This window comes from Neophocaena asiaeorientalis, unplaced genomic scaffold (assembly GCF_003031525.2).
Source record: "Neophocaena asiaeorientalis asiaeorientalis breed wild unplaced genomic scaffold, Neophocaena_asiaeorientalis_V1.1 scaffold242, whole genome shotgun sequence".
In the NCBI taxonomy this organism is placed as follows: domain Eukaryota; kingdom Metazoa; phylum Chordata; class Mammalia; order Artiodactyla; family Phocoenidae; genus Neophocaena; species Neophocaena asiaeorientalis.
Window position 1 is genome coordinate 6,952,055 of NW_020172451.1, and position 13,331 is coordinate 6,965,385.

Genomic DNA, 13,331 nt, shown 5'->3' on the forward strand with positions numbered 1-13,331 from the left:
CTGGGATGATGAGCCCTGTGACCTTGAGCTAGTCAGGAACTTTCCTGAGCCTCAATTTACCCTTCAGAAAAATCATCCTTGCATTCAGTCAACTTGACTGGACAGCATATTGCCAGGCCTTGAGGGGACAGGAATGAGGGTCACCATTTCTGTCCTCAAAGAGCTCTGGGTCTGGTGGGTCAAGACAGAAAGCTGGCCTGTCCTAACGGAGGGGGTGGGGTATGCACAGGGTACTGTGAGTGCGGGGTGGTGGGCACCCACCGGGTACTGTGGGTGCAGGTGTGAGGGCCCTTGGTGAGGGCCAAGATGGAAAGGCAAATATAGGTGCGAGGGAAGAAGGGAAAGCAGTCTATGGAGAGACCCAGAGGCGAGAGCTGCATGGTGCTGGGGACAACAGAGCTCCCGGGTGCACCAAAGCAGGGAAAAGTCCAGACAGGGATATAGAGTTAAGAGGCTGGAGAAGTCCAAAGCCTTGGAAGCCAGGCTAAGGAGCTGGACTTGTCAAAGAAGGTAACAGCAGGTCACCAACAGCTGTTAAGCAGGAAGTGCTGCCATGAAATATACGAGTCCCTGTGGCAGCTGTGTGGAGGGGCAGGGGGTGGCCTCACGGGGACAGAGGGACGGAGAGCAGGGGACAGACAGCCAAGGACTGAGGAGGTGGATCAACAGAGTTGGAATTAGACTGGATGGGATGAAGGAGAGAGAAAGATGAGGAAGACGAGGATACCCAGGTTTCTGGTGTGGTGCCTGCAGCTGAGGGAGTGAGATCAGGGAGGGCAGAAGTCAGGAAGAACGGGGCTGCCTCTAGACATGCCCGGGAGTTGTCTGGGTAGAGGGGTCTGGCAGGCCACTGGGTGTCTACACCTGCATTTTGAGAGAGAGGGCTGGGCTGAAGATGGAGGGAGAGCTGAGGTCCCATAGGGAGGAGGGAAGACCAGAGCCTGGGTGGGCTCCCCCAGGCCAAATGTGCAGAGGGCAATGAGAAGGGGGCTGACAACCCCCAACGCCAATTAAGCCACTGGACTGGATGCTTTCCAAGCATCTGCCAGACCCAGAATCTCTGAGCCTTTGAAATGTTGGGAATGAGACTGCCCAAAGTAGAATTCCAAGATCTGGGTTCCCATTAGCTTACTGCCATCAACCAGCTGTGTGACTTTAGGCGTGTCACAGCCTCTCTAAGACCAAATGAACTTCTAGCCCTTGTGTTGACCTGTTTTTTCTTCTATGTAGGACTTCCAACCTACAAGTCCCCAACTCACCTTTCAGGACTAAAGGGCTGGGGGTAAGGGACCGAGAAAAAATTCCAGGTGAGGCACCTTTTAAGCAACAACCATCTTCCTGAAAGGCCGACTGGGGATGATTTAGAAGGTCTTGGGTGAGATCACTATTCACATCTAGAGGAGCCTGGCAGTGTCGACTGTTAGATAAATCACCACTTACTGAAGTGCTGGTCTATATTTTCGTGTAGGTGGTTTGCTTTTCAAGCTGGACTCACCTATAGATCACCTAATTATTTCAGCTCTTCAGGGAACAAAGAAACAATCATGGAAGATGCTAAAGGACAGACTCAGCATAAGTGCTCTCCCACAAATTACCCCTGTAAACCCCCCTTCTGATGGCTTCCCTCAACCTGACCTCTGACTGGCAGAGTGGGACCCAGTTCAGGGTGCACCGCCTGTGTTCTGCCACTCAACCCCATTCCCTTTTCTCCCAGCTCATTCAGCTCTGACTTTAAAGTCCCCCAGATCTATCCAAGCATAATCCAGCTCCAGGCTCATACACCTCAGCAGTCCAGCACATCCCCAGCCCAGCTCTTTGCATTTACCTTTGGTTTCTCTGGCCAGGTCCAGCATGGTGAGCTCTGTGACCCAGTCTGTGGCAGCATCTGCCGTAGCATGGTCCAGGGCTGCATCTGTGCTTCTGTTTGGCATTGATGGGTAGGTGACAGTGTCTGATCTCATCAGCTTAATGACACTGTCCAGCGTGGTCTCACCAGTGACTGGGTCTGGGGTGACCGGCACAACTGAATGCATGGCTGTGCCCAGCCTGCTTGTATCCAACACAAGAGAATCCGTAGTCATGTCCAGCTTGGCTCTATTCACCCCGGCCAACACCAGGGCTGTGTCCAGCTTGCCTGGATCTGGTGCTGCCACTTCCCTGGCTGTACCCTCCGTGGTTGTATCCGGCTTGGCTGCGCCTGCTGTAGCTATGGCTCTGCCCAGCTTTTCTGGGTCTGGGGTCACCGCATCCGTGACCGCGCGTGGCTTGGTTGTGCCTGCTTTAGCCAAGTCCATGGCAGAGCCCAGTTTGCTATCCAGAGGAGGGAACTCAGTGCTTGTGTCCAGTCTAGATGTGTTTCGTGTAGCCAAGTGGACAGCCAAGCCAGGCCTATTGGTGGCCATCGTGGATAAATGTCCGGATGTGCCTGGCCTCGTTGTATCCAGGGCAGCCAAATGCATGGCCGTCGCAGGCCCCGTGGCAGGGATGGCCCTTTGGAGATGCAGCCGGGGTCTCTGAATACCCCTGGGCCGGGGCTTGCCTCTTCCTGGAGAAGCTCTGGTAGGCACATGGGTGGTCATTGGGACAGGGTGCCTCTGACCCACCAAGCCTGGCCCTGCAGGACCTGGTGGACCCTGAGCTAACCGGGATTGGAAAGGCAGGGTCAGGCATGAGCTCACCAGGGGCTTCTCCACTGCAGGCACCCTGCTGGGCTTGGCCAGACCTGGGTGAACTGGGCCCTCGGAGTGGACCCTGTCCCCTGGCACTAGGGTCACAGGTGGTGAGTCAGGAGAAGGCAGCCTCCCTCCTCTGTGGGTGGCAGCCTCCCTGCCCGGGGTAGACACCTGTTCCCAGTGAGAAGGCAGGGGGCCCAAGCGCCATGCCTGGCTGTGCTGGCGGACTGTTAGGGAGATGGAGCTGAGCTTCCTGGGTGCCAGGCTCTTGCCAGTCTCCTGTGGGGGCACACTCCACGCCCTAGCTCCAAGGCCTGGTCGGCCGGAAGCCTGTGGGATGTGGCTCTGGGGGAAAGCATCCAGATGGATGGTCTTCTTGAGAACAGGGATGAGAGGCGACACCCCTCCAGGGAGCTTTGAGGGGTGGGCAGGGCGCCCCAGTAGGTGGCTGCGGGAGAAGGAGGTTCCAGCGCCTGGGGCTCCGTGAGGCTGCATCGCAAAGTCGTGGTCCATCCAGGTCTTTCGTCTTCCCCTGATCGACAGAGAAAAGGGGCCAAGCGGGGGTGAGGCGCTCCAGCCTGCAGGTGCTGGCCCTCCCCGTCCTGACTAGCAGCTAGCACTCCTCTGAAGGGCCCTTGTTTGGGAGACTGTCAAGTCCTCAGTGGAGTTCACCTGTCCCTTCCTACAGCCCTCCTACAGCTCCCACCTGCTACAGGCCTACACACCTCACACACATGGGCCCTCACACACACACCTACCGAGATACCAGGTGAATGTGGAAGAATGTTCCAGCAATGGATGGAACCCAATGAGCAGGCTGCCCCGGCATGAGGAAACCTCTCCCTTTGCAGGCCTGAGTGTGGCCCCTCTCTGGCCAACTCCATGGAGGTCACATATACCTTTTCAGGAGCCCCAGTGGAGGGCAGTGGTTATTGGAAGCTTATCTGCTTCTTCCAGAAGGGGCCAGAGGACTCTGAGTTCCCACACACAGCAGCCAGAATAGGAGTTCAGGCATCCAGGTAGGAGACCAAGAGGTGACCAGTTTGGCTTGGGAAGAGGGTCTGCACCTGGGGCTCCTGCCCGGAACCAGGAAAGAGCCCTGGGCTGGCCTGCTGCTGGAGCTGAAATCGGAGCCAGAACTGGAGCTGAAGAGGGCCCTGGACGAGGTGAGGCTTGGGAAGTAGAGAAGTAGTGAGCATTCACAGGGTACTTATCCAGTGAACAAGCCACAGTATCTGCCCTGGGGAGACCGGCCATCCCCAGGGGCACCGGACAGTGAAGCAGGCAGAGCAATGCTGGAGGTGAGCCTTGTGGGGGAAGCATTAGCTCAGCCTTTGGGGTTAAAGGAGGGAGGCTGGGCCTGGGGCTGGGGGAATTCACACAGAAGGCCCAAAGGTGAGGAAATGTGGCATCTTTCTGGAAATCCTCCATGGGGCTCCCAGGCTGTATTGTGGGGGAGGGACGAGACAAGGCTGCAGGTGCGCTGGGGCCCAGGCCAGGCCACAGTGATGCTCAGGCCCTGGAAGATGACCTGGTCAGATCTGCAGGTGGCCACTCCAGAACTGTGTGACGGCAAGATCAGGGGGGAAGAGAAGTGGAGGCAAGGAGGGAGTTCCCTGTTGGCCTAGTGGTTAGAATACCAGGCTTTCACTGCCGTGGCCCCGGTTCAATCCCTGGTCCGGGAACTGAGATCTTGTAAGCCTCGCAGCAAGGAGAGCAGCGAGTTGAAACACTCTGTGAGCTGGGGGTGGAGCTGGAGAAGGCTGAATAGCACAGAGGAAGCAGCAGCAGGACTGCCAGGACATGGCGAGTCAGGGAGGGGGCGTCCAGGACTGGCTGGCTGGTGGTCTGCATGGATGAGCCATCCCCTGACGGGGGCTCCACAGCTCCCAGACGGCCAGCTGGTGCACACTCTGGGCTCCATATAACCCACCCTCTGGAGCAAAGTTGTTTCTGTTGCTTTCAGCACAGCAGGTGGGGACATGATACTGCTGAGGGGGGCTGGCTGCAGGGACTTATGGGGGAGAGTGTGATTTTATGGCTAGGGCCCTAAAGTTTGGAGCAGGGGCAGGGAAGGCAGGACACTGGAGGGGCCTTCGTCATCTTTCACGGTGGCACCCCAGCCCCTCATCCCCATCCAGTCACATATTTGTACCCAAGGCTGTCCCTGCCTTATCACCTCCCCACTTGGCTTATCCCTGCAGCCCTGCTTTGGGGCCCTTACTCACAACCACACATACCTGGGTACATGCATGTTTACCCTGCACTTAACCACAAATATCTACCCTCAGTGTACACACACACACACACACACACACAGCTGGCCAGAGGACAGAATTTCTGAGATCTATTTGTTCTAACATCCCCAGATCCCTTCCCCTCACTGAGCATCCACCCACCATCAATCACTTGGTACTATCCTCCCCCCACCCACAAATACTCACCTACCTTGATCAGAGAACAAGAAAGGTCTAGTGTTCTTCAGTCTGGGAAGCTAACTCTAGTGCAGGGCCCTCACCTCCTCCGCGCCCAGATTCTGGCTGTGATGACCAGCTCACGGATCTCATCTTTCTGATCCCCTCAGTCTCCAGGCTGTAGTATCCAGGCCTACGGCCCAGCCTTCTCCTGACCTGTACCACCAGCTCCATCCACAGCTGGGCTGGGCTGTGGGGCAGGGAGGGGCCGGCTTCTCAGCAGTGGGCGTCAGTGAATGGCTGCTCTGAGCCTCTGGAATCCCAAAGGGCCATGGGAGGCTCGTAACGGCCAGGCTGGGCTGCCCTGGACTCAAGGACACGTGGGGTGTGGTGCCCTGGTGCCTGCCCTCCACAAATCTGCTCTGTCTCCCACAGACTCTGACCCTGGAGAGATGTCTGCCATAAGAATAGGGAGACTCCAAACATGGCCACGCTCCAGTGGCCCCAGAGCCGACCTCACTTCTGCTTTCCCTGTGCATTGCCCCACACCCTGTTTAGTTCTGTGACCCTCAGACCACCTTGGTCACCCATCTGAGGTCTTTCCTGGAGCAAGCTGGAGTTCCTGGAGACTAAAGCAGGGGCTTTCTGCTTCAACAACTATCCCCTGAGCCCGTGCTCCCTCCAGCTGGACCCTGTACTAAGGCCCTGAGCCTGCGAAGATGACCCTCCCCTGGACCTGAGGAGACCCAGGAGGCCTCCCAGCCTGGCTCTGGCATTGCGGGCTGTCAGCAGACCCTGGCCCTTGGGCTGGGCTGGGTCCCCTCTTCTGCCTCTATCATAAGAATAGTAATAATAATGAAGGTGATAATAATAGCTACCATTTACTGAACACTGACTCTGTGCCAGGCACTACGTCAGGGCTGGGAAGGAGCCTGCTTCTGCTCAGGAAGATGGGAATGTAAATAGATCCTTACAGTAACTATAATACAGCAGTGACGGTGGACATCCTCCGAGCACTCACCCTGAGCCAGGAACTAGGCTAAGCGTTCTCCTGGCATCTCCTTTAATCTTTGCCTCATCACAGGGACCAAGCAACTGAATTTTTAATTTTATTTAAATTTAATTTGTGGCTATGATACTGGACAGCACAGTTCTGAAGGGCCTGGATTTTATTCGTCTCTGGGTCCCAGGGCCTGGTAAGAATTACCCTCATAAGTTTCTGTAGAATGAATGAATAAAAGGAAAAAATGATTGAATGAATGGTGAATATGTTGACCTAGGAACTTCCCCTCTTCTTATTCATTCTCTCCCCTGCAAGCTTTAGGTTCTCAAACTTGGCTGTGCTCTGGTTACCAGGACAACCTGGTGGAAGTCCTAGTGGGTGGGGGAGGGGATCTGTCTGGAGTTCTTCCCCTTCTCTCCTTGCTTTGAGGCCTGAGGACCAGCCTGATTCTAGGAAGAAAAGAGGTGGCTGGGGGAGAGGGTAGCACAGCTCTCCCTGGACAGATTGAGTTGGGGGAGCCTTTACCGCCCACCCCCACTGGATTGCATTATCTTTGAGATGCAGAAACCCTGAGCTGAAGTCAGGGGTCCTTACTCGCTGGCTTCTCTCCTCTCTTTGGCCAGTGACTCATTGTGCAACTTCTATCAGATCTCTTGCCCCTCTGGGCCTCAGTTGCCTTTTTAAATAGGGACCAGATGCCTTCATGTGGCCTCTTGAAGGTCTAGAATTCCTCCATCTTGCTCCCTGCCAGGCTGTTAGGGCCTTGAGAGCAAGGAATGGGTCTTGTTCCTCTCAGTATTCCGGAGGCTCACCTGCCCGTCTCTCTCCTCCAGTGTTGGGGGCCTGGACGAAACTGCCTGCCTGTTAATTACGCGCTTGGGTTCAGCTGCCCTCTAGTGGCCCAAAGTGGCAATGACCTCCTTGTGTCTGTACGCAAGTTTTTTTCCCACCAAAGGAAAGGTTGACAGGCCTGAAAGTGGCCTCAAAGGACAAACCTCCACCGAAGCAAAAACTCATTGTGGTGGCCTCCCAGACAAGTGGCACAAGCTCTAGAGTCTCAAACCTGGGTTTGTGACAGCTGTGCGATTTTGAATAAGTCACTTAATCTCTGTGAGCTCCAGTTTCTTCACCTGTGAAGTGGGAATTATATCAGTCAAGATGGGTTAAATTATGTTTCAGTAACAAAATATTCCAAAATCCCAGTGACTTATAATAACAACTATTTATTTCTGATTCATGCCTCATGTCCACGGTGGTCTGGGTCCACTGAGGCTCTGTTCCATGTCTCCTTCACTCTGGAACCCCGGCTGCCTTCTGGAGCCGTGTTGGTCTTTGTGGCAGAGGAAGGAGAGAGTGGTGAATCATATGGTAGCTATTAAATGCTTTGGCCTGGACTTTTCTGATCACAACTCATTGGCAAGAACTAGTTGCAGGAAGGTTAACCCTACCATGTGCAAGAGCTGAAGAGACAGACATATTTGGTTAGCAGCACTGCTGGCCCGATCACGTGGCTGTAAGGATGCAGTGAGAAGTGCCATTGCACTATCCCTCATGCAATGAATTCAATCAACCTTAGTCATTGAAATTACTGCCTTGTAATTCTGATTTCCCCCTTTATCTACCCTCATGATTTTCTGTGACTTCCACATCAATACCAACTGTTTACAGCTGCAGATACAGAGAGGGAAATGGACTTGCCAAGTTTCACACAATGAACCCGTAGCTGGACACCCACATCTCCAGGCTCCAAATTCTGAGCTTCCCGCCCCCCACCTGACGTGGTGGAGGAGAAGGGGCTTTGCCCTCCCAGGGTTCTTTGTAAGGGTGTTGACTGACAGTGTGACGGTCTTTTGAGGGAGCCTGGAGCCACTGCCTCCCTCCCAAAGCTGGTCTCTCAAGCCTTCCCAAGCCCTGCCCGCTCAGCCAGAGTGGAGAGCCGAGGGGGTAGAACAATGAGAAGCCTGTGCCGCCCTCCAGGGCCAGAGTCCGAACATCGCAGCCACTCCTACACAGGGACCCTACACATTCCCGCCTCCTGTTTCCCTGTCCTGGGCCCAGCCCAGACATACCCACCATATCCTGACAGCAACCAGATGGTGGGAAAGGAAAGCTCCCAGGACTCTTCAAAACCTCCCAAAGCATTTTAAAAACCTACATAAAACCTGACCCCCAGAAAGCCTCCTAGCCTCTCTAAAATCTTTGTCTCTAAGTAGATGGGTGGCCCCTGGCAAGACAAAGAGACAGGCCCCATTCATCCGACAAGCGTGCTTTCAGGGACGCCCTGCCCAGTGCCATGGAGGCTGCAGGCTGAGATAAGAAGATGCCGTCGCTGCTCTCCACAGACATGTGAAAAAAAATCACAGCACAAGACTAGGGCTGTAATGGGGAAAGCTGCTGGTGGGGTCAGGGAAGCCTTCCTGGAGGACGTGGCAATTAGCAGGTCATCAGGTTCTCTCCCTGGACCTAGCCTTACTTGAAACACAACTTTCTGGTTGTTCATGCCCCTCTCCCACCACTTACTTGCCAGTATTCTGTGCTGCAATCACAGGACACCACTCACAATTCTCAGAAAGGTCTGCGTCCTCCCTAGCCTTCACGGCTTTGCACTTGCTGGCTCCTCTTCCCTTTATAGGGAAAACTCTTATTCAGCCTTCAAAACCCAGATCAGTAGTCGTATCCTCCTTGATAAACCCCTTCCTTGGGATTCAGTTCTATTTTCAGTTTCTCACACATACTTCTCTCACTAGGACAGTTGTAATTTGTTTACATATCCATCTGCCCCTCCAGTTTGTGAGTTCCTTTGATTCAGGGACTATATTGTCGTTGTCTTTGCATTCTTGGTGCCAGACCTAGTACAGCAGGTATGTGACATGCCTCTGCAGGGTTCTGGAGAATAGCTGTATTATGCATGGGATTTATACAGTGCTTTCCTGCCAGCTACCTCCTTTGACATTTACCCTAACCCAGCGAGGCAGGCAGAGCAGGAGTGATATAAAAACAACCAGCTCTCTACAAGAATCTGACATGAGCTGAGCACAATGCCAGGCACTGACAGAGGACACTTATCTGGGCTTTAATCATCTGTGGTTCTCAGTGCCTGGCACACAGAAATGCTTGGTGAACTCAGTTGTGTGTCAGAGCAAGAAACTCGCCCCCCAAAATGCAACGTATTGTTATTTTTTAAATATTTATTTATGTATTTATTTATTTGGCTGCACCGGGTCTTAGCTGGCACACAGGATCTTCGTGGCTGTGTGTGGGATCGTCCTTATGGCGTGATGGATCCTTTTTTTTTTGGTTGTGGCCTGTGGGATCTAGTTCCCTGACCAGTGATTGAACCCAGGCCCCCTGCATTGGGAGCGTGGAATCTTAGCCACTGAACCACCAGGGAAGTCCCAAAAAATGCAATTATTTTTAAATTTTATTTTATTTATTTTTGGCTGCGTTGGGTCTTTGTTGCTGTGCGCGTGCTTTCTCTAGTTGCGGACAGCAGGGGCTACTCTTTGTTGTGGTGCGCGGGCTTCTCATAGCTATGGCTTCTCTTGTTGTGGAGCACAGGCTCTAGGCGCACGGGCTTCAGTAGTTGTGGCGTGCGGGCTCAGTAGTTGTGGCTTGTGGGCTCTAGAGCACAGGCTCAGTAGTTGTGGCACATGGGCTTAGTTGCTCTGTGGCATGTGGGACCTTCCCAGACCAGGGCTCAAATCCGTGTCGCCTGCATTAGCAGGCAGATTCTTAACCACTGTGCCACCAGGGAAATCCCCCCAAAATGCAATTTAAATGGACAGTTTTATAGGATTTACTATTGCCAGGCCCTGACCTCAAGTTGCTCCCAGTACAGTCCTCTGGCATGCCCTGGCAGATGGAAAAATCTGGTTCCATGGGCACCGGCCTGTTTCTGTAGGCTCTGCTATCTGGGTCAACCATGCCCCTTGTAAAAAGTGCTGAGGGCACAGTCTACTGTGTTGCTCTTAATACTGAGACATTTCTTTTTAGTATTTGGAACCAGAAAACTTGTCTTTCATTAACAGTCAATTTCTCCTGCTATCACCTAACAGGAATAAAATGACCTCTTTGTGTTTCCCCTTTCCCTGTGGCTGCCGGGAAGCTCAGAGACAAGTAATAGTATTACTGTAGGAGTCAGAGTCAGAATATTTCCTTTCCACTCCCATGTATGTGGCTCCTTCAGCTAAAACCTTCTTGGGTCCTTTATGGGAGGAGCATGTATAAGTAAACATTTATGTAATAAGCCCTGGGGAGAGCACAGGGAAAGGATCCAGGTTTAAGAGCAGAAGGCTTGGGTGAATCCCTTACCATCTCTGAGCCTCAGGCTCCTCCTTGGCAGCCTGGGGTAGGAGACCCTGCTGCAGCTTTTGGACATTGCCAGCTTTCCTGCGATGAAGACTGGCCACTGCCCAGGCCTCAGGGAGGGTCACGGTCAACATCCTCCCTGCTGAGGCTGTGAAGCCTGTAACCTTGAACACCTTCACACTTTAGACTCAGTACGGCCAGAATTTTTATTTTTAAAGAGGAGTCAGAAAAAAGATTTTCATATGAAATCTCCTGACTTATAAATGTTGCCAATTAATTTGCATTTTTTCAGGAATTCCCTGGCGGTCCAGTGGTTTGGGCTCGGTGCTTTCACTCCCAGGACCTGGATTCGATCCCTGCTCAGGGAACTAAGATCCTGCCGGCTGCATGGTGCAGAAAAAAAAAAAAAAATTGCATCTTTTCAAAGCACTGTGTTGGACAAACCAAACTTGGCTGCTGGCCAGATCTAGTCTGAGGCCTTCAGTTAAGCCGAATACATCTCCAATAGGGACTGTCTGGTGTGTTCAAGCTAGGGGTGGGGGAGCAGTTTTCATCATTTCTTCTGAACCCTGCCTTCCCGAGGTAATATCCCAAGAGACCTGACAGTAGGACTCGGCGTCAGGTTCTGAGATGACCTGTGCTCAGGCCATGTTGACTGGTCCAGATGGGCCCTGACCCAAGCTGGACCACACACAGGACCCTGCCCCAGCCTTGGGTGATGAGTTTTAAATGGGCGCCTGACCGAGGATGAGCCATGAATCCCACCCCTGAGATATTTGTGCTTGCGGCCAGAGAGAGGGACAGGGTAACTCTCTCTCCACTGGCTGGAGCTGTAAGACAAAAGTTGCCAGAAGTTGGCTGCTACATTTTCCATGATGGGGGGCATCGGGGTTGGTTAGTGAAGTAGGTATACAGAAGCAGGAATAAAAAATAGTTTGAGGGGCCTTCCCTGGCTGTCCAGTGGTTAAGATTCCACGCTTCCACTGCAGGGGGCACGTGTTCGATCCCTGGTCAGGGAACTAGGATCTCACGGGACACTGGTGCGGCCAAAAAAAAGAAAAAAAAGGGTCTGAGAAAGAATTCTAAGGGGGTCTGAGTGGCTGCTTATAGTTGCCCTGAGTCCCTGCTACTTTCCTGTCCTACAGGACCGAACACTCCAGGGTCTTTGTGATAACTTCCCCTTCTCACCCAAGCTAGTGGAGGTGGGGCTTCTGTCCTTCACAGCCATCAGTCCTAACTTATGCACATGGTTCTTCTTGGGCTCTTCCAGTTTCCTGATGAGTAACAGCGGCACGGGGCTCCCAGTCCTGGCCTCCCAGCCACCCCCACCGCCCACCGCCACGCCTGACACCTCTACTCACTTGGATTAGCACTGAAGGAACTCGTGACATCCAGAGCCTCATAATGAAAGAAGTTCATCCCCTCAGGGAAGGCAGCTCAGAATACAGTGGGGCTGGCCCTGCCAGAGAAACTGAGGCAGTGTGGGACTGGCTACCCAGTGGGTGGTGCTGGTTACCCCCATTCTTGTGTGGGGTGATCTGTAAGGCACTGGAAGGGCCCTGCCCTCCAATAGGTCCTACCTCCGCCACGCCCCGCCTGCCCTGGAAGTCCGCCACGCCCTGCCTGCCCTGGAAGTCCATACCCAGAGCACCGATTCACATGCTCACCAAATTCTGAGGGTTCCTGCCCACCCTCCCCACCCCAGACTCCCAGTCCCAAACCCAGGCACTAGTAAACCCCTGGGTCACCCCGGGTGGGTCATTTCTCTCCGTGCTTGTTTCCTCTTCCGTAAAGCAGTGTCCTCAGTCCCTCTTGGTTTTTGCCCAGCATCCCTTCCCCTCCTTTAGGTATCAGCTGCAACCTACCCCCGCCCCCTCAGACCATGTGATCAGTAGAGCCAACTCCACCCCTGGATGCCAGGGTGGGTACCAGAGCTGCCTGGTAATCAAGGCACCCCCATCCCCTAAGCTCGTAAGCCTTGGGGGCTGACAGGAGCCCACCCCCTGAGGTTGTGCAGGAACAGATGCGTGCTCTCTCCTGAAATCAAGGCACAAGGGCTGCGTGAGCCTGGGGCTGCCAGGGCACCTTTGTACCATGTGGAGAAAATCCACCTGAAGGAAGCCCACAGGGCTTAACAAGATGGAGAGAGAGAAGGATGGAGAGCTGAAGTGACCCAGTGACATCCTTGAGCCCCAGGGTCCAGCTGAGACTGAGTCCAGAACCAAACCCTATTATTGCAGCTGTTTTCAGTTTGGTCTCTTGTGCCTGCAAGAGTCCTGGGCGGTAGTGTGGTGGGGAAGCAGCCTGGTGTGGGGGCGGGGGCGGGGGGAATCTCTGTGAGCTGCAAAATGCTCTGCTGGGTCAGAGGTCAGGGCTGTGAGACTCAGAAACAGCAGGGCTGGGCCTAGGGTGAGGCAAGAGAGGTGCTGAGAATTGAATGAGGGGGCCCTCTTGCCTCACTCTAACCTGGCTCTGCAACACAGCCCCCTGCAATTGCTGGGTTGCCCCAGGGAGGAAGGGCAGCCTCACCCCTCGAGATGAGAGAAGGCAGCTTTTGCTCTCGCTGACTCCTAAGATGGGGCGTGTGCAAGAGCGAGCCCGGGTCTGGGGTCAGGAGGTCTGGTTCAAATCTCAGCCTGTTGTCCTGTTGCCTTGGCAAGTCCCTATGAAAATGGAATGGCAGCTGCCTCCGTGTGTTCTCCCCCTTTCAAGGAGGGGGACTTTTTTCTTTTTCTTTTTTTTAGAATATCTTTATTGGAGTAGAGTTGCTTTGCAACGATGTGTTAGTTTCTGCTGTACAACGAAGTGAATCAGCTATATGTAAGGAGGGGGACTTTTTAAATGGACACACAGCCACCCAGCTCTTCCCAGCCTCCCTTGCAGCTAGGAGTAGCCACGTGACTATGTATTGACTGGTGAGGTGTAAAGGGATGT